The following is a 27,009-nucleotide window of genomic DNA, read 5'->3' on the forward strand; positions in this document are numbered from 1 at the left end:
AGACTTTGTGAACATGACACCTGCCCTACAGGAAATACTAAAGGGGGCACTAGAGGGTGATAGAAGACAGGAGTGTGTGGTTTGGAACACAATTTGGGGAGATGGTAGCACAACAATGTAAGTACACTGAACAAAGGTAACTATAAATACGGTTGAGAGAGAAAGATGGGGAGCATGTGAGACACCACAAGAAAGGAGGAAAGATAACGACTGGGACTGTGTAACTTGGTGAAATCTAGAGTATGCAACAATTGTGATAAAATGTACAAATATGTTCTTTTACAAGGGAGAACAAGCAAATGTCAACCTTGCAAGGTGTTAAAAATGGGGAGGCATTGGAGGAGGGATGCAATCAGCATAAACTAGAGACTGTAACTAATAGAATCATTGTATTATGCTTCCTTTAATGTAACAAAGGTGATATACCAAGGTGAATGCAGATAAGAGGGGGGGATAGGGGAGGCATGTTAGACACTTGACATTGGTGGTATTGTCTGATTCTTTATTCTACTTTGATTTAAGGTTATTTTTCCTTTTGCTGCTTCCTAGCTGTCATTTTTTTTTTGTTTCCTCTTTCTTTTGCCTCTCTACCTTCTTTGACTCTCCCTCCTGCCTTGTGGAAGAAATGTAGATGCTCTTGCTTAGTATGAGCAGAATGTTCAATTAGGATGAACTTAAATGTTTGGAAATGAAAAGGGGTGTTGGTAGCAAGATGTGAGAATAACTAACAGCGCCGAATGGTGTGTGAATGAGGTGGAAAGGGGAAGCTCAGAGTCATATATGTCACCGGAAGGAAAGTTGGAGGTCAAAAGATGGAAATGTATAAAACTGAATCCTATGGTGGGCAATGTCCATGATCAACTGTACAAATACTAGAAATCACTTCATGAACCAGAACAAATGTATGACAATACAATTAGAAGTTAATAATAGAGGGGCATATAGGGAAGAACTATATACCTATTACAAACTATATACTACAGTTAGTAGTATTTCAACATTTTTTCATAAACAGTAACAAACGTACTATATCAATACTAGGAGTCAACAATTGAGGGGGGTTGTTTAGGGATAGGGGAGGTTTAGAGTTTCCTTTTCTTTTTTTCTTTTTTCATCTTTCACTTTATTTCTTGTCTGGAGTAATGAAAAGTTTCTAAAAATTGAACAAAAATTAAGTGTGATGGATGCACAGCTGTATGAGGGTACCTAGGGGCAAGTGATTGTACACTTTGGATCTTTGGATAATTGTATAGTATCTGAACAATCTCAATAAAAATGGAAAAAAAATGTGGTATATCTCGATACTGGAATAATATTTGGCAATAAAAAGGAATGAAGTACTGATTCATATATCAATTTGGATGAATCCTCAAAACATTAATCTTGGTAAAAGAAGCTATATTTTATGATCTCATTTATATTAAATGTCTAGAGAAGACAAATCTATAAGGACAGATATAGGTATTTGGTTTGTTGGGTGGGAGCACGGAAGACATTACACAAACAAAAACTGAGGGAATTCACTTCAACCAGAGCTACTCTATAAGAAATGTTAAAGAAACTCTTTAGGCAGAAAGTAGATGACAGAGGTTAGGAACTTGAAACTATACAAAGAAACAAAGAACATTAGAAATGAAATAAATGAAGGTGTTCTTTTTTTCTAATTTAAGTTGCCCTAAATGACTGTTTAAATCATTAATAATAACAATGTATTGTGTGTTTGCTACATATGTGTAAGTGAAAGATATGACAACACACAAGTGACAAGAAGGAAAAATTGTGGAAGTACTGTTAGAAGGTCCTTTCTCTATACCTGATACATTAAAATATTATTTGAACTTGTAATCAGATTATTTAAAAATGGATATTTTAAACACTAGGATAACTCTTAAAAGTTTTTTTTAAAGATACATAAATAGTAAGCCAGTAGAAGAGTTACAATGTATTCATAAAAATTGTTCAATTAAACTCAGCTAGGAAGGCACATTATCCTTAAAGAAGAATTCCAAATAATAATTTCTCTGTCATCGAATGTGGGTTGGACTTGCTTCCAAATAAGAAACTGCAGAAACAGAAATCTAGAAACTTTATAGCGGAGAAAACTAGCAGAAATTATCTGACCCAAGTGACCCAGGTTACATCCCAGTAATAAATTGTGTGGGTATCATCGTCCCTTGACATGATGTGATGAGAAGTTCAACTCACTTCTGTCTCTGGTACTCTTCCCCCAAATCCCTAATCTCACTCTAATCATGAGAAAACATCAAACAAACCAAAATTGGGGACATTACACGAAATACCTGACCAATATTCCTCAGAACTGTCCAGGTCATGGAAAACAAGGAAAGACTGAAAAGTTGTCACATGGTGGAGGAGACTAAGGAGAGATGACAAATAACTGCAATGTAGTATGCTGGATGGGATCCTGGAACAGTGAAAAAATAGTAAAATCAGAATGAAGTCTGGAGTATAGTTAATAGCAAGATGTCAATGTTGGTTTCTCAGATTTGAAAAATGTGCCATGATCATGCTGAGATGTTAACATTAGGGAAAACTGGGCATAGGGTATACAGGAACTTTCTATATTATCTTTGCAACTTTTCTATAAATCTAAAAATATTCCAAAATAAAAAAAAACCTAAAATTCATGCAGAATCATCTCATGTACTGATTTGCAAACATTCTTAAATATGCAAATTATAGAAAATTTAGTAGTATTTGCCTATAATGAAATTCTGGTTAATTTTTATTTTCTTTGGTGCTGTTCTCAGAATACTCCAAATATTTTTAAAATGGCTTTTGAAATAGAAAAAATAAAATATTCTTATATATCCATTTAAAAATTATGCACAGTCTAAACAGTAGCCGAGAAGTAGAAAAAATGCTAACAATGATTTCTTTTGGGGGATGGACTATGAATGATGTTTTTCCCCTGTTTATACTTTGCTATTTTTAAAAAATATTCTCTATAGAGAATATTTTACTTATACATAGGACCAATCATTTTGTTATTTAATGTTAAGCAAGACCCACGATGACGTGTTCTGCAGGTGGCATTGAACAATTGTGGCACGCAATCCCTCTTAGTTTCCTAGTTTCTGTAACAAGAACCACAAACTGGATTGCTTAAAACAACAGAAATTAAACTCACAACTTCTCTAATAAAAAAATTTAATTGAACAATTTTAAAAACTGAGAAATTGATTTTCTCAAGGTTTTGGAGGCTAGAAGACCGAATGGAGGTGTTGGCAGGTCTGTGCTTCCTCTGACGTCCATGGGGGCTGGCAGGACTTCGTGGCATCCACAGCATTCTGTGGCCAGTGGCATAACTCATGTCTACCTCCTCTATCTGGCTATCTTTTCTCTGTTTCTCTGTCTGTGTCCAAATTTCCTCTCCTTATGAGGACATCTGTAATCTTGGATTGGGGCTCATCCTAATCCAGTTTGGCCTCATTTTAACTAGTAATATCTTCAAAGACCCTGTTCCAAATAGGTTCATGGTCACATACCAGAGGTTAGGATTTGAGCATAACTTCTGGGGAGACGCAATTCAACTTATAACATGATCTATGCATTTCCTTCGAGTCACTTAAACAACCCTTTTGGCTTCCTGCCATCGTTGCTCAACATTCTGTGGCAGTGGAATAAGTGAAGTGTGTGGCTGTTAATAAGGCTATTTTAAACTGGGATCCCAGGGGACTTTTGAATAACAAGCCCCTTGGTAGCCACACTGCTGACACAGAGGAAGTATGATGTATTTTAATTTTTCTTTAGACATTTTGAACCATGGTGCGATTTTGAAGCTGTATGGGCCCCAGAAAAGATCATCTTCTTAAAGCTAATCCATTCCTGAGGGTGTAGACCTATCGTGGGTGGGACTCTCTGATTAGGTTATTTCAGTGGAGGCATGCCCCAGGTGTGTCTTAATCCCCTTACAGGAGTCCTTTATAAGAGATAAAATTCAGAGAAACTGAGAGAGAAGCAGCCAGAGGTAATGAATGAAACCCGGGAGAGAAGGGAGAGAGCAGCAGACATCCCCACATACCTGGCCAGGTGACAGAGGAGCTAAGGATCTCCAGTAGCCAGCCTTTGGAGAGAAAGTATTCCCTACTGAAGCCTTAATTTGGTCATTTTCTCACACTGAATCAGATTACAAACTGCACATCCCCAATAATGGTAGTCCAACCTGAGAGTTAGGTAAAAATCAAATGCAATGTCCAGAGACTGAATAGAGCAAGAGTGTTTGGTGAGTAGTGTGTTTAATCTGTACAGGTTTCCTAGACTAAGTGACTGGATGTAAAGGAGAAATTAGGCATGCATGGATAGACATTGACAAGCATGTAAACATGATTCCTAGTGAGGAGAAGGAGGTAGAATGACAGAATGACAAGAGTGAGAACATCTGAAAGTAAAGGTAGTAGATGTGTCAGGATAGAATTATAATTCAATACTTCAATACTGCTACTAGTACTTACTGCTATACTACACTACTAAAAACAGAAAACCTGGCTTGTGACACGCCATGCTCTTTGTTTCATGTGTGATACTTTGCTCAATCCTCATAAAGGTCTTATGAGAATGCTATTATTAACTCATTTTGCACATGCAGAAGCTGAGACTTTCAGAGTTTGTAGCCTGCTTATGACACTTGCTTATTTGCCAGCATTCTGCCAAGGGGACTGTCTTGTGTCTTGTCTGGTCTGTCTTTTCCAAAGCCTGTGCTCCTAAAGCCCAATCTGTAGAGCCCTTTGCTGACACTTCTCTGCAACAGGCACCGTGCTCAGTGGGGAGGTACACGATGATTAACCTTGGTGCGGAGAGAGAGATTAGTTCTGACAGGGGATTCTGAAAAATTACATAATACATTCTATAGTATTCCAGGAGGGGGCGTTCTTATTGGTACAGAAATGAGAAAAGCAAACAGTAATTAGTAGGATGCAAAGCAAAGCACAGAGGAAATAATGTTGAAAAGTCTCTAATGGCTGAATAAAGGCTCATGAGGGAAGCAGCAGGCAATAAGTTGGAAAATTGAGTTGGAGCTGAATGTGTGCATATGTGAAGGGTCAGAAAATCCCACATTAAAGACTGCTTTGTGTGCTCTGGGGATATACCAAGAATTTTGGGAAAGGTGGAAGCAACTTCCATTCTCCTGGACCTGCTCTCAGACCATCATTTCTCTTCATTCCAGGATAGGGGCTGTCCTTACCTGCCCCCAAATAAAGGCCTTGGAAGCCATGGGGCATTTCCTGGGCAGGGCTTTTAGCATATACTCCATAGTTCTTCCAAGGGCTGACTGAAATTTGTTCTACAGTGTGATGTGTTGTTTGTGCCCGTGGAGGGAAATGCCAGTTTTGTTTGGTTGGTGAGCTTTTTTTCATCATTTGGAGTAGTAATTGAGTGAGGCAATTTTGCTTTCTAGTGTAAAAACATACAACTTTTAGAGAGGCCCAGAGACATGGACCTTGCTGGGTGTGGAACTGTGTTGAAGGTAGTTCCTGTTCGAGGTCAGCAATATGGGCTCTGGGCCAGCTTAGGGTCTGGGTTTGTCACAGGCAGACACTCTGGGTGGTAGGCCAATTAAAGGGCATATGTTCCTTCCATCCTGTTTTGCAGATAATGTGACTTTACTTCTCATTACCCCCAAAGAAAGATTCTGCTTCTTCACTTCTTTTCACTGGGCTGTCTGTGTGACTTGCTTTGACCAATCGAATAATGCAGATACAATATGGCACTTCATGACTTTTGAGACTGGGTCTTAAGGGACCTTGCATTCTACCGTCTTGGAATGTTGCCCTGAAACCACTGTGAGGTGAAGCCAGTCTGATGAACAGGTGCTGGAAGGTCATGTGGAAGAGAACTGAGATGCTCCAGATAGCAGTCATCGCCAAATGCCGGACAGGTGAGGCAGGCCATTTTGGATCTTCCAGTCCAGTTGACCCTCACTGACTGCATCTGTGTGAATGAGCCCAGGTGTAGCCAGTAGAGAAGCTATGCATCCAACCTAGAATTGTGAAAAATACTACATGCTTGTGGTAAAAGCCAGTAAGAGCGTCCCACTATGGTATGAGGTAGGGGTCCGCTTTCATGCATCTGATTGTGGAAATCCAGTTTTCCCAGCACCTTTGTTGACGATTGTTCTTTCTCCATTGAGCGAACTTGGTTCCCTTGAGAAAAAAAGCAATTAGCCATGAATGTGTGGCTTTATTTCTGCGCTCTCAATTCTTTTCCATTGGTCTTCTGTCTTTGTGCTGGTCCCACACTGTTTTGATTACTGTGGCTTTGTAGTAAGTTTTGAAATTAGGATGAATCCTCCAACTTTGTTCTTCTTTTTCAGGATGGTTTCAGCTAATGAGGGCCCCTTATCCTTCCATATAAATTGATGGTTCAGTTTTCCATTTCTGTGAGGAAAACTCAGAATTTTGCTTGGGAATTCATTAAATCTGTAAATCACTTTGCGTGGCTTTGTTTTTTTTTTTTTACATGAACATTTATTACAGCTTTAGTCATCCTAGCCAAACCTGGAAACAACCCAGGAGTGTACCAAATAAATGGACAATTGAAATGCAGCATATCCATATACAGTAGACTATTCCTCAGCAATTAAAACCAAAGAACTACTGATAGACGCAACAAGGATGAATCTCAAAACCATGCTGAATGAAAGAGCAAAGACACACATGAATATATATACACACTATGTTTCCATTTCTATGAAATTCTATAAAATTGAAATTAATATTTATTACTAGGAGAAGCTAAGTGACCCAGGGTGCCAGGAGTAGAGGAAGGGATTGAGAGCAATTGGAAACATTTGAGGCAGGTGAAAATGTTCTTTATCTTGATTGCCCTGATTTTACAGGTGTATACATTTGTGAAAACTTATTAAATTGTACATTTTTAAATAAGTTCAGTTTCTTTTATTTGCATTATACCATAAAATAGTTGATTTCAGCATGACCAAGTCATTGATTGAGTGCTCAGAGAGGGCAGGGTTATGGGATAAGGAAATGTAAGTTTCAGTAATGAGTCCTACCATTTTGGTTTTTGCAAGTTGGTAGATGATGATGCTGAGCACTAAAAGTACAAGTCACTAATATATGTCCAGTACATTTTTTTTAAAATTTCATTAACTACTCTTTTACCCTTAATCATCCCTTCCCTCAAATTAATCTCATCTCTCATTTCCTTATTTTCCTGTCCAACCTAGATTCCATCATGCACAATTTTTCAGAAGAAATCTTTGTATAGTCATTAGTACACTTATCCTCCTTGCTACCAAAAGTCTTTGCAGGCCTCATATTTCCACTGTATTGACTTATTCTCACACACAAATTGCTCTTTTTCACTCTTTTTTTTTTTCTGCTTTCAAAAGAGTTTTTACTTGCATTAACTCATTTTTTTTAAATTATCAAGCTCTAGTTTTATTTCTTAAAACATAGCAAGTATAGTTGTTTTATAGTATATGTCTGGCATTTACAAAATATGGCATCATTATAAGTATATTTCTGATGTCTGCTGTTTCCATTGGTTCTTGCTCATGGTTCCCATTTCCTTGTAGGCCTTGGTTTCTTTCTTTGTTTTTTAATGGCTATAATTTCTTTCTTTCTTTATTTTTCTTCCTTGCAGTTTTATTGAGATATAGTTGCATACCACACAATCATCCAAAGTGTACACTGAATTGTTCACAGTATCATCATATAGCTGTGCATCCATCACCACAGTTAATTTTTGAATATTTTCATTTCTCTAAAAAATAATAAAAATAAAAATAAAAAATAAAAGTAAAAAAGAACACTGAAAACAACCCATCCCCCCCTATTATTTATTTATTTTTTTGTCCCCATTTTTCTACTCATCTATCCATAGACTGGATAAAGGGAGTGTGAGCCACAAATTTTTCTACAATCACACAGTTTTGTTCACTATTAAACTTAACAGTTTACAGAGTACCTCTCTCAATAGTGTGAATATGTATTCTTTATGTATCTGTGCAAGTGGCAGTATCTCCTTTGCATAGCATTGTGCTAGATGCTGTGTCCTCTGTCTCTTACTTCTCTTTATCCTCTTTCTTTCTTCATCATGATGGGTGGCATTTTGAAATCTTAATGATATTAAATCTTCCAGTCATGAGTACAAAATATCTTTCCATTTATTTTTGCATTTTTTAATTTCTTTCAGTAATGCTTTGTAAAGTTTAAAATAGGTTGCTTTGTAGCTATAGACAGATGATATAGCTGGATTGGGTAAAATAGGAACACATTTTCAATATCAGTGAATTTGTGGGGAATAACGTTGGGCTCCCTGCTCTAGAGTATCTTTTTCAGGGGCTACCCTTTGGTAGACTTCCATTAATGCACACACATTGCCTCCTCGCCTAGAGATGTGAAGAGATTTGATGGGCATGTCTGTGGCAGTCTCAGCATTGAGTTGAAAAACAAAATAGTATTTCTAACATCTATTATTTTGCCTTTATAAATTTGGTTGAAGGGGAGAGGCACGAGCAAGATAATTCAATACAGAACACATTTATGGAAGTGTTACAGTGTGCATGCCTGTTTGCACCTTTTTGCTAGGTGCTATGAATAATGACAACATTCTTGACCTCAGAAAAGTTTTAATTTAGTGGGTGAAATAGATGTAAACATACATTAGCATGATGACAGGCAAAATGTGATATGCACTATAATATTGAAGGCAAGCAGCAGTATATAGAAGAATGGCTATGATGGACATGGGACACAGAGCAGGCTACAGGGAGTGTAAAGTTCTGGAACATTTCTTCAGGAAAGGAAAGAGTTTCAGCAGGCAGATGTGGTGTGGAGCATGAGTGGGGACCTGAATTGGGAAAAGGCAGAACATGTTTGGGATATCCAGTGTTCCAGTGTGGCTGACCACGGCTGATCCTAAGGACACGTGTAGGGGAGTAGCAGGTTGCAAGAGGATTGGAGTCCAGGCCTGTCTGGGGAAGACTAGGATCACCAGGCTATGGAGGGGTCTTGTGTCCTGGGGAGAGGAGGGGTCCTCACTCTGCTGAGGCCAGGCAGGTGGTCAGAGCCTGACAGGAGGGAAATCTTGCCAGCAGTGGACAAGCAGAGGGTCCAGACAGAGAGAGCTCAAAGAGAAGAAGAGAAGAAGAGGACTCAGAGTTCTCTTCTAAATTAAGAAAAATTAATCTATTAGTGACCTCATAGCTCTGTCATCAACAGATCAAGAAGTTGCTCCCAGGCCTCGAAGAGGTTTCTTGCATGGCTGTAATGCTGAGATTATTTGGTCCAATGTGTAGAAACTATATTTGCTGAACAAATGTCCCATAGTCAGAACTGCAGGTATCCAAATGCACAGAGAGCAAAGGGATTTTGAGGACAATAATAAATGTGCACTCCCCAGTAGGTGTGGAATTTAATTTTATTTTTAGTTTAATCAGGCTCATTTTTATTCAGAAACCAAATAGGATAATCAAGGGTTGGGGGTTGTTGCTTTGTATATTTTTTATCACTTGAAAATATTTTTATTTCTTCAGAAATTTGCTTCAAGAGCTATTCCTATAAAATTCAATGTCTCTTAGAGTTACACTAAAACTGCTACCACAGAGGAAAATAAATATGTTTAAGACCTATGTAGTTGATCAAACAAGAATATTCTTTCCGTATCTTCTGAGTGGGTGATTTTTTTTTAATTAGAAGGCTTTTTTTGTAATTTTTTTGTTGTAGTAACGTATAAAACTCAAAATTTCTCATTTTAACTACTTCCAAGTGTACAATTCAGTAGTATTAATTACATTGACAATATCGTGCTACCATCATTAATATCCATTACTCCAACTATTTTACCACCTCAAACAGAAACTATGCACCCATTGTGGTGGCTTAGAGTGATGTACCCCAGAAAATCATGTTCTTAAACTTAATCAATTCCTGTTAGCCCATTGTAAGACCTTTTCATGAGGTTACTTCAGATAAATTGTTGTCCAACTCAATCAGAATGACTCTTAATCCTGTTACTCAGGTCCTTTATAAGCAGAATGAAATTAAGACTGATAGAGAGACAATCACAGAGGGGCAGCCAAAAGCTAAAAGTCAGTGGAGCGTGGAAGAGAAAGGAGAAGCCAGGAGAGGCCGCCATGTGCATTGCCATATGACAGAAAAGCTAAGGACCAAAGACTGCAGGCAGCCGGCCCCAGGACTTCACAGCCTTCTAGGAGAAAGCACTGCCTGGATGATGTCTAGATTTTGAACTCTTCTTAGCCTCAAAACTGTGTGTCAATACATTCTCATTGTTCAAGCCAACCTATTGCATGGCATTTGCCTTGGCAGCCAGGAAACTAAAACAGATTTTGGTACTGGGAGTGGGGTGCTGCTATTGCAAACAGAAGAACAAAATGTGGAAATAGCTTTGGAACTGGGTAGATGCTGGAAGAATAGTGAGGTGCTTGATGGAAAAAGCCTAGATTGCTTTGAAAGACTGTTGGTAGAAATAAGGATGTGAAAGGTACTTCCGATGAGGTCTTAAAGGAAATGATAAACATGTTATTGGAAACTGAAGGAAAAGTGACTCTGGTTTGAAAGTGACAGATAACTTGGTGAAATTGAGTTGTGATGTCATATGGAAGGCAGAACTTGAAAGTGATGTACTTGGACATTTAGATGAGGAGACTTCCAAGCTAAGTGTGGAAAATGCAGCCTGGTTTCTCTTTGTAGCTAAATGTGAAAAGGAAAGGAGTAAGCTGAAAACTGAGATCTTAAGCACAAAGAAATCAAAAATTGATGGTTTGGGAATTTCAGAGCCTATCCATATAATGTGCTTTGGGAATCAGGGCCAGAAGTGGCTCTGTCAGGGACTTCCCTGAGATTCCAGCAAGTCCCCCGAGAATAGCGTTCCATGTGAGAGTGTAACTGAACCTGAATCTAGTCGGTCATTTCAGTGGAAGTCAGGATTGGAAATGCAGTTAGGCAGGAAGGATCTGTGGAAAGTCCTTTTGCCTGAGATTTGGACCTCTGTGAGCTATATGCGAAACTGACATTTTTTTTTTTTCTTTGCAAAATTTTTAAAGGAAGTACCACTGTCAGCCTGGACTAAAATGGACCAAGAAGGGACAAACTGAAGAAAGAATGACTTCAAGGGAAGAACCATGGAAGATGAGGAATGAACTAAAGAAACACATCTCCTTGGGCCAAAAAGCTGACCCATCCATGGGTGTGAAAAGGGTGGGTCCACCTCTGCTTGGAGGGGGCAGGCCTCACACCGCATTGGTCAGGAAGAGTCCTGCCACCCCAGTGCTTGGAGTTGGTGGAGCCTGTGTCCTGGGGTTTGTGGAGAGCCTGGCCACCACCTCAGTGCTTTGGAGAGGGTGGGACCTGTGCCTCAGGGTTTGCAGAAAAACTGGCCACCACCCTGATGCTCAGAGAAGGTAGAGTGTACACCCCAGTGTTCAGGGAGAGCATGACCACTAGACAAGAGCTTGAAAGGGTGGGACTTCTGCTCCACCAGGCCCAGAGGACAAAACATCTATCCATAGATGACTCTCAGTCCTTGAAATCTAATGGAGTTTGCCTTGCTGGATTTTGGAATTGCCTGGGACCTGTGACCCCTGTTTTCCTTCCAGTCTCTTCCTTCTGGAATGGCAATGTCTATCCTTTGCCTATCCCTCCATTGGATATTGGAAGCAGATTACCCATTTTATAGACTTTGTAGCTTCAAGACAGAGAGGAATTGTGCCCCAGGACAGATCACACCCATACCTAATTTTGATGAGACTTTGTACTTAGCACTGTTTCTGAAATGAGTTAAGGCTTTTGGAAGGTTGTAAAGTAATAAATGCATTTTGCATATGGGAAGAACATATCTTTTTGAAGTCCAGAGGCAGACTGTGGTGGTTTGGAGCTACGTACCCCAGAAAATCATGTTCTTAATGCATACTGGGTATGAACCCATTGTAAGTAAGGAAGTTTTGATGGGGTTAAGTTATGGCCCAATTCAATCAGGATGGATCTTAATCCAGTAAGGGAGTCCTTTTTATAAGCAAAATGAAATTCATACAGATAGAGAAAATGGCATAGAGGGGGTGGCAGACAGAAGCTGAAAATCAACAGAACATAGAAGAAAAGGAAGAGGCCAGGAGAGGCCGCCATGTGCATTGCCATGTGTCAGAGGAGCCCAGGACCAAGGATCACCAGCAGCCAGCCCCAGATGCCAGACTTCAGGAAGAAAGCATCACCTTGATGAAGCCTTGATTTCAGACTTCTCATAGCTTCATAACTGTGAGTCTATAAATTCCCATTGTTTAAGCCCGCCCATTGCATGGTATTTGCTTTGGCAGCCAGGAAACTAAACACCCATTAAGCAATAATTTGCTGTTTAAAATGGATTTACTCCTTTGTTATGGAATTAGTTTGTCTCTCTGACTGTTCATCGATCCATCTATGGAACCATCCATCTATTCTCTCATTGAACAAATGTATATTGAGCACCTGCTATTTATCTGGCATGGTTTTGGGCACTATGGATTCAACGGCAAACAAGTGGATAAAGTCTTACTCTCATTGAGCTTCCAAATTAGTAAGAAGGCATAAATAAGTAAGTAAAGAAGAATGAACAAGTTGGGCTAATAAATAAGGATGCTGATTCTAGACACTGGTAGATATCACAAATACTAGAGAATTGAGTCCCATGATAGAGAGGCACTGGGGGAGAAGAGAGCTGTCATAGCCAGCAGGTTGGGCACAGCTTCCCTGAGGAGGTGACCACTGAGCTGAGAGGGGAGTGAGGAGAAAGAGGCAGCTGGACTGGTGGTGGGGGCAGCATTTTCCAGGCAGAGGACTGGACACCAGTATGTTCAAATGTCATCTTCCTGGTGAGGGCTTAACTTCCTTCCTATACTACAGAAATTTACAATCAGTCCCCCAAATCTCCCCATCTCCCTTGTTTTATTCTGTTCACTGCTGTATCTCCAGCTCCTAAAACTTTGCCTGATGTAAGTGGATTCTCAAAAAATGTCAGTTGAAGGAATAAATAAATATGGGCCATCCATTAAAATAGTTTGTGGTGAAGCTGGAAACAGAAATAGGATAGTGGCTGGAAGGAAACATGGAGGCCAAAGAGTTTTCCTTTTTGGACATACAAAAGCATACGAGCTTCCTAATAGGAAATGAACCAGGAGAAAGGAAAATGTTTATGACTCTTGAGAGAGAAGGGGTGATTGTAGAAATGACCTCCCTGACTGTCCAGCAAGTCCCTGGAGAATAGAGGTCTAGGATGTGTCTTAGGGATCTGAATTTTAAATCCCTACACCAGCACCGAGGACCACCAAATCAAGGATTTTGGATTGAAGAGGCTTGGCAGTGAGTGCAATACAGTAAGTACACAATGTTTATGGCATTTTGTGAAATTAATTTCAATACAAGAGAGTATTGAATAAACAAGTCTTTCAACTAACATTTATCAGGATCTGCTGCATATCAAACACTATACCAGTTGTGCCTGAAGATACAAAATTAAGATACAGTTTCTTTGGTCTGTAAAGTGGAGACTGGTAAGAGGGCTAATTTGGGAATAAATTGAAGTCAGAATTGTAAAGCAGAGCGATTCAATAAACGATCATTCTATCATTCTGTCTTCTTCCTAACTTCTCTGCCCTTGATAAATTCACATTTCTAAGCCTCAGTTATTAAAATACTCTGAATAGATGATCAAATCAATGATTGAGAACACTACATAAAAATATTTAGCAAATGTATGAAAAACACAACATCTCAAATCAGTGTGAATCAGACAAACCACTCAGTAAACCGTTTGTGTCAACTGCTTATCCAAGATTCATGGCTAAGAGGACAAAGCAAAATGCAGGAAAAAAGTGTATTGTGTGTAAACATATGCATTAAATTAAAGAAAATAATCAATACTCATTTTCACAATTTAGGGATAAAATATCCCTGGAAGAATAAGTAAGAAATTAAGTGGGGGAGGAGGAGAGAAGTAGAGGCCAACTACAAAAGCAGGAAGGAGAATTTTCAGAGTTCCTTCATATTTTTTATTTTTAAATCATGTCAATTTTCATTTACTTAAAAATAAAACAAAGTTTTATAAGGGAAAAGATAAAACAGTGAATTCTAATCCTATACATCACCAGCAAAACCAAAATTCATTGGAAGGATGCCCTGGAATGGGCAATTTTGCTGTGTACTGCAGAAGTGTTCCACTAAAACTTGAGGCACATTGAAGAGAGCCTGCTGTGCCCCTAGGAAGCCCTCAAAATTCATATAAAGGGCAGTGGGATACTGTACACAGAGGGGTGGCATGATCAGATTCTACAATAAGCAGATGAGTTTAGAACTTATGTTGATTCAAGGAGCATAAGACTGGCTAGAGGCAAAGTGTCTGATTAGGAGACTGTTGAGGGGTCAAAATAGGAGATCATGAAGAGCTGATATGGGATATTAGTAATCAGGATTGGTTGGCGAACTAAGAAGAAAATTAAAATGACAAGATGATCGATCGTCTATCAAGGGAAGAGGTAAGTGGGAAGAAATAGTAACTGGTTTCCTAGGCAACAGAATGAATGATGATGATGCTAAGATAAAGAACTCTTCCATAATTAAGAAATAAAAGAAGATGACTGAAGACTCATAAAAATAATCATGAAGCATAATTCACTCTATTTTAGAATGCGAAATGTTGGAATTTCCAGTGAGAACCTGACTGTGATGCCCAGGGAAGGGTAAGGCAATGCAGATTTGAGCTGCCACATATTTTGCAGGGGTTGCAAGAAGACCATATCATTGACAAAATATTTCTCTTTCATGGGATTTTTAATAGAACCATCATTATGAGGCTGAAATCTCAGAATATATTACTGTGTATAATAGACTGCATGGAAATTTCCTTTTTAACATTTTAAAAACAAATTCCTATTGGGAAGGAGATGTTGAATATAGATCTCTGGTTAATGCAGCTCTGGACAACTGGGATTTAATTAAAATTCTTAAACTAAACCTCCATATTGAGAATCCACAATAGACTATTTCTCACCAACAATTAAAAGGCATGCAATAACTTAGTAGTAGCAGCCATGGAGGAGGGGTGGTATTGCATAGACTTGCCTTCAAGAAAGAACTTGTCCCTGAGCTGAGGCAGGCAGTGAGCTGATGACCACAGCCACAGCTCTCAGCATCTTCAGGACTCCTTCAGATTTGGGGCCTCACTCTTGCTGGGCAGTCACCAGCCAAAGGTTGAGCAGGGCAGAGGTCCTAGGGCTTGGTCATTTCTTCCCAAAGGGGGATTCCTCTAATGACTAATATTGTCCTTGACTTTCCCCTAGGATTGGCTGAGACCATCAGTTACAAAGATTGAGCAGGCAAACACCTTTGGCCAAATGTCATCTTTCTTGTAAGCTGTTCAAATAAAACAAATACAAATTACAACAGAACACCAAGTAAAATAAATAATACATTAGAGAGAAAGAAATCTAGAGACATTTTTCATTAAAAAAAAGCAACATGCATATATTTGCTAAAATCTAATATACATGTGTTTGTGAATTTCATTTTCTTTTTAATTAGGAAAAATAAAGCTAAATTAATTTATTGTTCAATATTGAAACAAAAGACCAAAGAGAAGGAGGCACAAACTGTGATTTTTTACTTTTCCCATTGTATTATGTATTTCTTACAAAACATAATGTGTGGCACAGAGAAAATATTTTTAAAAATTTTTGGTGGATTCATAAATATATAAATGAATGGTGGAGGAAAAGGGCATTGACATAGGAGAGAGACAGACCCAATGACACAGAAATCATGAGAAATCACTAGTACCCAAAAAGATATTATTAAGTCTGTTTTGTAATTGCCACCTAATGGTCCCCCACCCCCACCCTGTGTTAAAAATTCTTTAAAAAGAGTAAGAGATTTAAGTTGTGATTCATTCGCAGTCACCCGTGTTGGCCTCTCTTGCTGCTTTAGTTAATGCCATTGTACAGCGTCACAGAAGAGATCATGGGGGCCCATGTCTCAGATGTCACCAGGTCAGGACGAGCAAACAGGTTGCACTATTCTCCCTAAGTGGGGCCAGCCCATCCCTGGCATCCCAAGCACTGCAGGGGGCTCACTGTCCTTTTACAAAGAGTTCATGAGGATTTGAGTGAAGGAAGGCTAGTGCACTCTGGAGGATGGTGAACACAACTGCCTGGACCCTCTCAGGGTCTCGTGCTAAGCCATCTCCCTACCTCACTCCCAGCTGCTCGGCCTGGCCATGGGCAGGTCACCTTTGAAAGATCTTGAGTCTATTTCCTTCCCCAGGCTGGTCCAAATCCCTGCACAAGTGACATGATGAAAACCATTTCCTTTGGGTGGAAGCCTGTCTCTATCACACTCAGGTGTGTGTTCTGGTAACAGGACCCCAATAAGCCAACCCCTCATACATGAAGCCAGTCTCAAGTATAAAAGCCCAGATGAGAAATCAGCAGCATGATCAAGGGATGAGAAGAAGCTCAGACATTTCCTTTTTAGACTTGCTTACCAAGGGTTCAATATACGTGGACCCATTCCCCATGGCACTCATATATTCAGGCCTCACGGAGAGCTGGAAAGTAGGAATGAAATTACCCAGCAGCTCTAGTCTCCCAGCAATTCCAGGAATTCAGTGGAGGAACTAGGTCCCTGCTGATAACCCTCAGCCGCCAACCTCCACAGCTCCCACCCTGAGGACGACGTGTGCATGGTTCAGTGGCCGGGTTCTCACTATTTCTGCTTCTTCTGCATTGTCCCATTACTTTGCTCTGTTCTGCTCTCTGTCATTTTGTTTCTGTGGCTTTCACTGACTCCTGGAATCTTCTGAGAGCTTTCCAGTTTTAATTTAATATGCCCTTAAATAATTTACCTTGAGGTGACTGCATGGGTTGGCCGGTCCAGCCCCTTCAGGGTCACCAACCCTGAGCTACAACATCCCCGTGAGTTGCTGCCTGGGTGGTAGCCCCGAGCCAGCCTCAATCTCTGCCTGGGTGAACTGTAATTAGGACTGTGGGGCCAAAGTGATCTACGTGAAAGGAATTATTGAAGGGTCTGTGGGCCCAGCAGTCCTCATCAGGTCACTCAACTCCAAATACAGGATACATTTATGGAATTGGCACAAAATGGAACAATTTCACAAATTTGAGTAGAGGTCAACTACCATTGGGCATCTCATCAATTTAGTTCTGTCAGTGTCAACAGAATCAAATCGGACTGTTGAGAAATGAAGTCTGCTACCATCACAGGACAAAATGTTAGATGCTTGGAAGAATTAAATGCACATGTGCCTTCCCATGTGTCTGCCTTGCTTGTTAATTCCCATATTAGCTTCCTCCCATGCTTTATGCTGTCTTTTGGAGAGAAAACAGTTATATATCCTTGACATTTCACTCTTATGAACGAAGTGACATTTCCCCAAAGTGAAATATGCTCAGTGCGTGGTAGTTACTCTATAGGGTATTGTACATCACGACTGAAAACAACAAATGGTTTCCATCCCGAGAGCTGACTAACTCAGTGTCCCTTTTTAACACTGTCATTAGATACAGCTCTTTCACTTAGAAGTAAGTCACGGTTTCTATAAGGGATGCACTGGTCTGGTCCAATTTTACTATTTTTTTAATTGAAAATTTTCTTGAGATAATTGTAGATTCACATACAGTAGTAAGAAATAATACAGAGAAATCCTGTGCACACTTTGCCTAGTTTTGGCTGTTAGTAACATTTTACAAAATTATATTGTAAAATCATAATAATGACATTAACGTTGATTCAATCCATTTCCCCAGTTTTGCTTATGCTCATGAATGTGTGCATTTAGTTCTACACGATTTTATCATCTGTGAAGGCTGTGTATCTACTGCAATGGTTAAGATACTGAACAGTTGCAACACTACACAGATCCCTTGTGTTGCCTTTTTGTAACTATACATCTTCCGTGCCCCAGCCCTCTGGCAACTACTAATCTGTTCTCCACTCCTGAATTTTTTCATGTAAGTAATATTTTATAAATGGAATTAAGAAATATGTAACCATTTGAGACTAGCTTTTTTCATTAGGCATAATTCCCTAGATAGTAATCCAAGTTGTTGAGTTTATCAATAGTCGTTTCTTTTATCCTGAGTAGTATTCCATGGTATGCATGTAGAACAGTTTGTTTATCCATTTACTTATTGAAGGGCATGTGAGATGATTTTCAGTCTCTGGTTATTCATGTATAGGTTTTTGTATGAATGTAAGTTTTCATTTCTCTGGGATAAATGCCTCAGAGGACAATTGCTGAGTCATATAGCAATTGCATGTTTGCTTTTATAAGAAACTGGCAAACTGTTTTCTGGAGTGATTATAACATTTTACATTCTCACAAACAATGTATGCATGGTACACTTCCTCTGCACTCTTGCTAGCGTTTGTTGTTGTCAGTGGTTTTTTTTTAATTTTTTAATTTTAGCCATTCTAATGTGTATATAGTGATCTCTCATGGATTTAATTTGTATTTTGCTGATGGCTAATGATATTGAACATCTTTCATTTTCTTATTTGCCATCTGTATATGCTCTTTGGTGAAACATTTCATCATGTTTTTTGACCATTTTCTAACTGGATTGTTTGGTATTCAACTGTTGACTATAAGAGACCTTTATGTTCTAAATACTAGTCCTTTTTGATACAGGTAGTTTGTAATATAGTTTCACTTAGTAGCCTGTCTTTTCATCTTGTTCACATGAGATTCTGCAGAGCAAATGTTTTTTTAACTTGAATGACATCCAGTTTAATGATTTTTCCTTTTATGTATCATGCCTTGGCTCAAGTCTCTTTACCTAGTCCTATATTTCAAAGATTTTTCTCCTGTGTTTTATTTTCCTAAAAGTTATATGCTTTGGCATTTTATGTTTAAGCTTAAGATCCATTTTGAGTTAGTCTTTTTAATGTGAGGTTTAGATCAAGGTCCAGTTTTATTGTCTATGTTCTCAAACCATTGTTGAAAAAGAATACCCTCTTATCATCGAATTGTTTTTGCACATTCGTCAAACTCTGTGATTATACAGAGAGTCACTGACTGTACACTTTGGGTGGATTGTAAGGTATGTGAATAAAACTGTTTAAAAAAATCTTTGAGTTTTTTTGGGTGGGTATATTTCTAGGCACTCTATTTTGTGACAGTGCTCTATGTATATATCCCTTCACACTGTCCACATTATTTTGCTTCCTGAATTATATAGTAAACTTCAACACTGGGCAGAGTAATTCCTCATTTTATTTTTTCTTATCAGGATTGCTTTAGCTATTCAAGGACCTATTGCCTGTCAGTATAATTTTAGAATAAGCTTGTCTATGCCTATAAAAAACCTTGGCAGGATTTTGGTAAGCATTACATTAAATCTAGAGATAAATTTCGTGAGAAACAATGTCTAAACTATGTTGTATCTTCCAGTCCATGAACATAGTATATCTCTATATTTACTCATGTCTTCTTTGATGTCTTTCATCAGCATTTTGCAATTTTCAGCACACAGATCACGTACACACTTTATTAAGTGTCTATGTATATAATTTAATTTGGAGTGATTGTGAGTAGTATCGTGTTTGAAATTTCCATTTCCATGTGTTTGTCATTTTTATATAGATATGTGATTCATATTTGTGTGTTGATCTTTAATTCTGTGAGGTTCTAAACTCATGAAATAGGACAGTTTTGTTTCTCACTTTCCCATCTGTATGCTTTCTATTTCTTTCTCCTCCTCTTCCTCTTCCTTCTTCCTATTCTTAAAATTTTAATTCTAATTCTACTTTCTTAATCTTTCTTTCTTTCTTTTTTCCTTTCTTTCTCTCTTTTCCTCCTCCTCTTCCTCTTCCTCCTCGTCACCAGCTCCTCCTCCTCCTCCTTTTTCTTCTAATTCTTGTTCTTTTGCCTTTATGCACTGGTTAGAATTTCCAATACTATGTTGAATAGGAGTGGTGAGAGTGGTCATCCTTGCCTGTTCCCCTTCATAGAGAGAAAGTGTGCCAGTTTGGATATATTATGTCCTCCAAAAAGCCATGCTATTTAATGCAATCTTGTGGGGGCAGATTTCCTAGTCTTTTGATTAGAGTGGAAACTTTTGATTGAGTGTTTCCATGGAGATCTGACTCACCCAACTGTGGACAATACCTCTGATTAGATTATTTCCATGGAGGTGTGGCTCCACCCATTCAGGGTGGGTCTTGATTAGTTCACTCAAGTATTTAAGAGAGAAGCTAAGAGCCAACTCAGACCTAGATGCTTTCTGGTGCTTGGAGATGTTTGGAGTTGTGGCAGAATGATGTTTGGAGGTGCTAAGCTAAGAGAGTTTGCCCTGGAGAAGCTAAAAGAAGACTTCTAGATGCTCAGGGAGAAAGAAGCAGGGATGCCCAGGAGCTGAGGGAGATGAGTGAAGACAGAAGCCCAGAGGCATTTTGGAGAAAGCCATTTTGAAATGCAACCCAGGAGCAAAAGACCAGCAGGTGTCAGCCACATGCCTTCCCAGCTTACAGAGGTGTTCCAGACACCACTGGCCCTTCTTCAGTGAAGGTATCCTCTTGTTGATATCAGCCTTAGATTGGACACTTTTATTGTCTTAGAACACTAAATTTGTAACAGAATAAATCCCCTTTATAAAAACCAATGCATTTCTGGTATTTTGCATAATGGCAGCATTAGGAAACCAGAAGAGAATGCATTCATTTTTTCACCATTAAGTATGATTCTCACTGTTGTCTTTATTTTTGGTTGTTGTTCTTTATCAAGTTAAGGTAATTCCTCTCTATTCCTAATTTGCTAACTCCCTGATACAAGTGATGCTTCTTGGGTTATTGGCAAGTTTCTTTCTCTTTCCCTTGGGATATGTTATATGCTCACTTTTTGCTAAATCACTGGACTATACATTTATATTTTATGTACTTTTCTGTACTTGTGCCATATACCAATAAAGATCTAAATAGGTGACAATTCCTTCCAAAAGTCAGCAAAGAATTCTAAAATGTAACAGGGAGAAAAACTACCTAAAAGTAACAAGAATGATACTGACATTTGTCTCTCGTTAACGAGAGTGAGTCCAAAAAGAGAATTTTGCTGGTTTGGATATATTATGTCCCCCAAATGCCATGTTCTTTAGTGCAGTCTTGTGGGGGCAGATGTATTAGTGTTGGATCAGGTGGGAATCTTTGGATTAGGTTGTTTCCATGGAGATGTGACCCACCCAACTGTGGGTGAAACTCCGATTAGATAATTTCTATGGAGGTGTGGCCCTCCCCATTCAATGTGGGTCTTGATTAGTTTACCTGAGACCTATAAGAGCTCAAACAGGAGCTCAGTGGTACAGCCAAGAAAGACATTTTGAAGACAGTCATTGAAAGTAGGCTTTTGCTATTCCAGAGTTTGCCTGGAAGAAATTAAGAGAACACCCCCAGATGCCTAGAGAGAAATGTGCTGGGAGAAAGCCATTTTGAAACACAACCTGGGAAAAGAGGAAGAAGATGCCAGCCACGTGTCTTCCCAGACAACAGAGGTGTTCTAGATGCCATTGGCTGTTCTTCTGTGAAGGTACCCTGTTGCTGATGCCTTAGCTTGGACACTTTTATGGCCTTAAGACTGTAACTTTGTAACCAAATATGCTCCCTTTATAAAAGCCAATCCATTTCTGGTATTTTGCATAATAGCAGCATTAGCAAACCAGAACAAAAATGGAGCAATATTTTTGAGCGGCTGGAAGAAAGTTTCCTTTAAACTAGAGTACTATATCAAGTCAAACTGCATTCAAAAGTAGCATCAAAATGATGACTTTTTAGGTCATCAAAAACTCTGAAGTTTTACAGCTGACAGAGTCTGCAAGAAAAATTAGAAATTATATATCATCAGGAGGAAAAGAAAAACAGGAGGAAGAAATGGGGTACAAAAAATAAAGAATAAAATCATAACTGACAGATGCTTTTGCCTAATTAAGTTGTTTTTCAGTTTTAGAATTTGAATCTCATAATAAAATGCCAGATAATAACACGGGAGAGGTGGAGCAGGGGTAGAGAGGATAATATCATGCTAAAACTTTAATTTTTTGAGGGGAGGATACAGCATTGATTAATTTAAAAAAACTTGTTTTCAAAGTATATGTGTTAATAATTTAAAGACAATACCAAGAAAAGAAGGAAAATGCATAAATTCTAATCACTAGTTCAAACCTGACCAATTATGGAAAATTAAATAAGAAATAAATTGAAGTTATTCCATTTAATTCTAAAATGTATTTCTGCATACGTATTTCTATTTCTTTCAAAAGGATCCAATTATAGGAAAATAGTTCCTACTACTGAAGTTACATAACCAAAATTAATTTTCAGTATTTTGAATGCAATAGCAAAATTCTTTCCTGGTATCAGATCTGTGTTTATTGAAATATCTCTCAAAGGATTCAAAATGAATTTCTAACATGTAGTTCCTTTCACAAGTGAAAACTCTTAAGAAATTCACAGGAACACTATTAAAACCACTAAGCTTCCGTTTTTGTTCCTTTTTAGGGATTGACTCACATCCCCCATAAAAGGCATGTTCAGGGACTAAACCCTGGTCCTGTGGGTGTGAACCTATTTGTAAACAGGACTTTTAAAGATGTTGTTAGTTAAGGTGTGCCTAGACTGAATAAGGGAGGGTGTTAACTCAATATGGCTAAAGTCCTTATAAGTAAAGGAAATGAATCCAGGAAGAGCAGCCAGAGTTAGAAGTCAACAGTATCTGTAAGATGCAGAAGGTGCTGCCATGTGTATCACCATGTAATGGAAAATCCAAGGAACCCCAAAAAGTGGTGGCCATCAGTAGTCACTGACCCTGGGAGGAAGCCAGCCTTCTAGCCTCTGCAGCTGGGAACCAATAAATTCCTGTTGCTAACCTAATCCCTTGCATGGTATTTGTTTTAGTGGCTGGGAAAGTAAAATATTCCTGTATTGGTGCTAAAGTCAAGGGAAAAAGACTGCAGAGTAAGTTGAACAGCAGTTATTCAAATTCTCTAATGACAGTGATAATTAATGACCTATACTGTTACCTTACTTGGCTCATATGGATAGCAAGTTATATTAATAGCCATATTAAAAGCTTCTAGATGAAAGTTTGACTATGATTTGTACAAACAAAAGGTAAAATGTGATGAGAGCACCAAGACTCTCAAAGGAGCTATATTTTTCCTTTATAAATATTGAAAAAAAATGGAACAAACTTAAACGTACAGTCAAGGAATGCACGTTAAATATATTTATGTAAGATAATCACTAAATGATGGGATGATTTGGATACATAAGTTTTGATAGGAAATATTTTTATGATATGATAAGTGAAAATAATCAGGTTACAAAACAGAATATCTAGTAGGATTCTATTTTTAATGTCTTATTTTAATAAAAGTGTATGTGAAAATCTATATCCATATTTATACACAGACATGGAAGACATGAAACATGAACATAAAATGTATGCACATGGTGCTGCATTTTGGTTTTGTGTTCTTTTGTTTTTGTTTTTTATTATCCAGTTTTCTAATCCAATTAAGATATATTAGCTGTATACACAAAACGAAGAAAGGAGGGTAACAACTAAAAGAATACTGAGAGAGAGCTACCTACAGTAGCTGCCTATATCCAAATTTATCCACAGTCATCAAAAACAAATAAACAATACAGATCAGCAAGAAAAAGAAGTAAAAATATATAAACTCCCATAATTTTAGAATAATTAGAAGGTAGAAAGCACTAAAAACTTCAAAGTACTTGCATGCAGAAAAGTAAACACCAAATTCAGCAGAGCTTTATCTCTAGATTTTGGGGTAAGCAAGAGAGGTTTGAATAAACTCCGGAAAATGGAGAAGGAGAAATAAAGAGGGCCCAAGAATAAACAAAACCACACCCTGAAGAGGAGATTGAGTATGTCAGAGAACTGATTTGAGGGAAGAAATTTGAAAGTACATGACAATTGAGTTGACAATCTAAAAAAATGCATTGCTTCTGCCAGCAGGAATTGGGTAAACATATTGAAAATGGATAAGAGCCCTTTGAGTACTGAGTAGTGAAAAGAAAAAGAAGCAGGAAAGAAGCATCTGAAAGACAAAAGAAAAGAAAAACTTCCAAGGACCCATAGCCATTTCTCAATCACTGCCATAAGGAGACAAGGGTTAACTCAGCAGGCTTGGAATGCTCAAACACTCCAGGTTCCCAAGAAAATCTTATCTTCAGGACTACCCTGAGATGACTACTGGGTGTTGAGGTATATGCTCTTGAAATATTCTGCCTAATAGTAGAGTTTTGTGTTCCTGAGACCTTGGGCCATGCTGTACTAGTTCAATAGCTACTTTAGGGTAGCAATGCGATCTATGGTGAACATCTGTTTTTTGCTCTGGAGAGCTGGATCCTGTGTGGCTGAGGTCAGTTACGAAGGAGCTGCATGTCTATGCAACTGAGCCCCAATAAAAACCCTGGATACAAGGCTTGGGAGAGCTTCCCTAGTTGACAGCACTTCACACATGTTGCCACAAATTGTTCCTGGAAGAATTAATCATGTGTTTGTGACTTCACTGGAAAAGGACACCTGAAAGCTTTCAACTGGCTTCTGCTATATTTCTCCCCAAGCATTTTTTACCTATGCTGATTTTAACCTATATCCTTTTTTAAAAAAAAAACTCAGTTTTATTGAGATATATTCACATACAATACAATCATCCATGGTGTACAATCAGCTTTTCACAGTACCATCATATAGTTAAGCATTCGTCACCCCAATTTGTTTTTGAACATTTTCCTTATACCAGAAAGATTCAGAATAAGAATAAAAAATAAAAATTAAAAGGACACCCAAATCATCCCCCCATCCCACCCTATTTTTCATTTAGTTTTGTCCCCATTTATCTACCCATCCATCTATACACTGGATAAAGGGAGTGCGATCCACAAGGTTTTCACAGTTACACTGTCACCCTTGTAATCTACATTGTTATACAATCGTCTTCAAGAGTCAAGGCTACTGGGTTGGAGTTTGGTAGTTTTAGGTATTTACTTCCAGCTATTACAATACATTAAAACCTACAAAGTGTTATCTATATAGTGTGTAAGAATGTCCACCAGAGTGACTTCTTGACTCCATTTGAAATCTCTCAGCCACTGAAGCTTTATTTCATTTCATTTCACATACCCTTTTTGGTCAGGAAGATGTTCTCAATCCCATGGTGCCAGGTCCAGCTTCCTCCCCGGGAGTCATATCCTGTGTTGCTAGGGAGATTTACATCCATGGGAGTCAGGTCCCAAGCAGCAGGGAGGGCAGTGAGTTCACCTGCCAAGGCAGCTTAGTTAGAGAGAGAGAGAGAGGGCCACATCTGAGCAACAAAGAGGCACTCGGGGAGACCCTTAGGCACAATTATAAGCAGGTTTAGCCTCTCCTTTTCAGTAACAAGCTTCATAAGGGCAAGTCCCAAGACAGAGGGCTCAGCATGTCAAGCCATCAGTCCCCAGTGTTTGTGAGAACATCAACAATCCAGGTGAGGAAGTCCAACACCTCCGCATCCTCCCCCAGTTCCTCGGGGGACCCTGAATATATATTTTTATTCTCCACCCAAATTACTTTGGGATGTGTTGCTGTTTCACTCTAACCTATATAGACCTGCCATATCTCACTTCCTATTCAAAGTTCCATGTGATTGTGGTGTTTGAACAAACTGACTATAGAAGTTATATTGTTTAGAAAATATAGATCCTACACCAAATAAACATCTCTTCTCTTGGTCTCACATGGAAGTTGAAGTTTGAACACAGTCCATTTCAACCTTTACCCTTTGGCCCAATTTGCCATAGTCTTAACCAGATCTGCTTCATTCATGTCTCTAAATGAAGTTTGGGCTCTTTTTCAGCTTTTTTTTTTTTTTTTTTTAACAGTTGCTGTATGCGTTAATACAGACATTCATATCTGCCGAGCTCTAGCTCTGAGTTTCAGGTGTCACACAGATGCCCAATGTTCCAGAGACCAATCAGGTTATACACAAAGGGATCAGCATCTCAGAGTTTGGAGATAGCCATTACAATTCAGGAATAGATTTGACTGCTGTAAGAGCTTACAATCTAGGGACCACTACAACAATCAATAAAGCATAATCATGATATAACAGTTTTCCTTAGTCCTATGATCCTTCTAACAAATCAGTGATGTTGATGGTGGTCTTGGGTACCTCTATACTACTCCCAAAACAAGCCATCTAGTAAATTAAATACACTTTTATAACTGAAAGGTGTGTTCTAGAGTGAGGAATCTTGTAAATTGTCTCAAACACCAACTCTATTCACAAAGTGAATAAAAAAAATGTAGCCTTCATCTATTCAAAGTTAACCATAAGAAGAAAAGAGAAAATGGGAATCAACATATTTTAATTGAAAATTCCTTTCCTCCAAAACAATCAAGAAGTAGAAAAACCCTAACACAACACTATAATTAAACTAGAGATCCTCCAAATAATGTTGAATCAGAAACATGAAAACTAATTAGAGAAATGGACAAATGAAGGAAAGAAATGGAAAGAAGTTCTTTTTTTTTTTTAATTCAAGGAAAGAAAGGAAAAAAACACTCAAAATCAAATTAGAAATGAAGACTCACTTCCGTGTCTTCAAAATAAAGAAAATAAGATTTTTAAAAAGTGGACTGAAATGGATAAGACAAAGCATTTGAAATGGAAAACAGTCACAGAAGATCCAGCCTTTCTATAAATGGAATTCTGGAAGATGAAAAAATAGAAAAATTGAACAGAACTAATATTTAGAAGTATAATTCAGGACACTTTTAAGAAATAAAAAAAAAAATAAAGACTGTAATCAACATATTGAAAAGACCTATAAGATAAATGAGAAAATTGACCCAGAATAACTAACTCCAAGATAGATCCTATTTCAATTTTCAGAATTCATAGATAAATTACAAAAAATTCTCAGGACCTTCAGCAGAGAAGACCAAGTAACATAGAAAGGCAAGAGT

This window comes from Choloepus didactylus, chromosome 4 (genome assembly GCF_015220235.1).
Source record: "Choloepus didactylus isolate mChoDid1 chromosome 4, mChoDid1.pri, whole genome shotgun sequence".
In the NCBI taxonomy this organism is placed as follows: domain Eukaryota; kingdom Metazoa; phylum Chordata; class Mammalia; order Pilosa; family Megalonychidae; genus Choloepus; species Choloepus didactylus.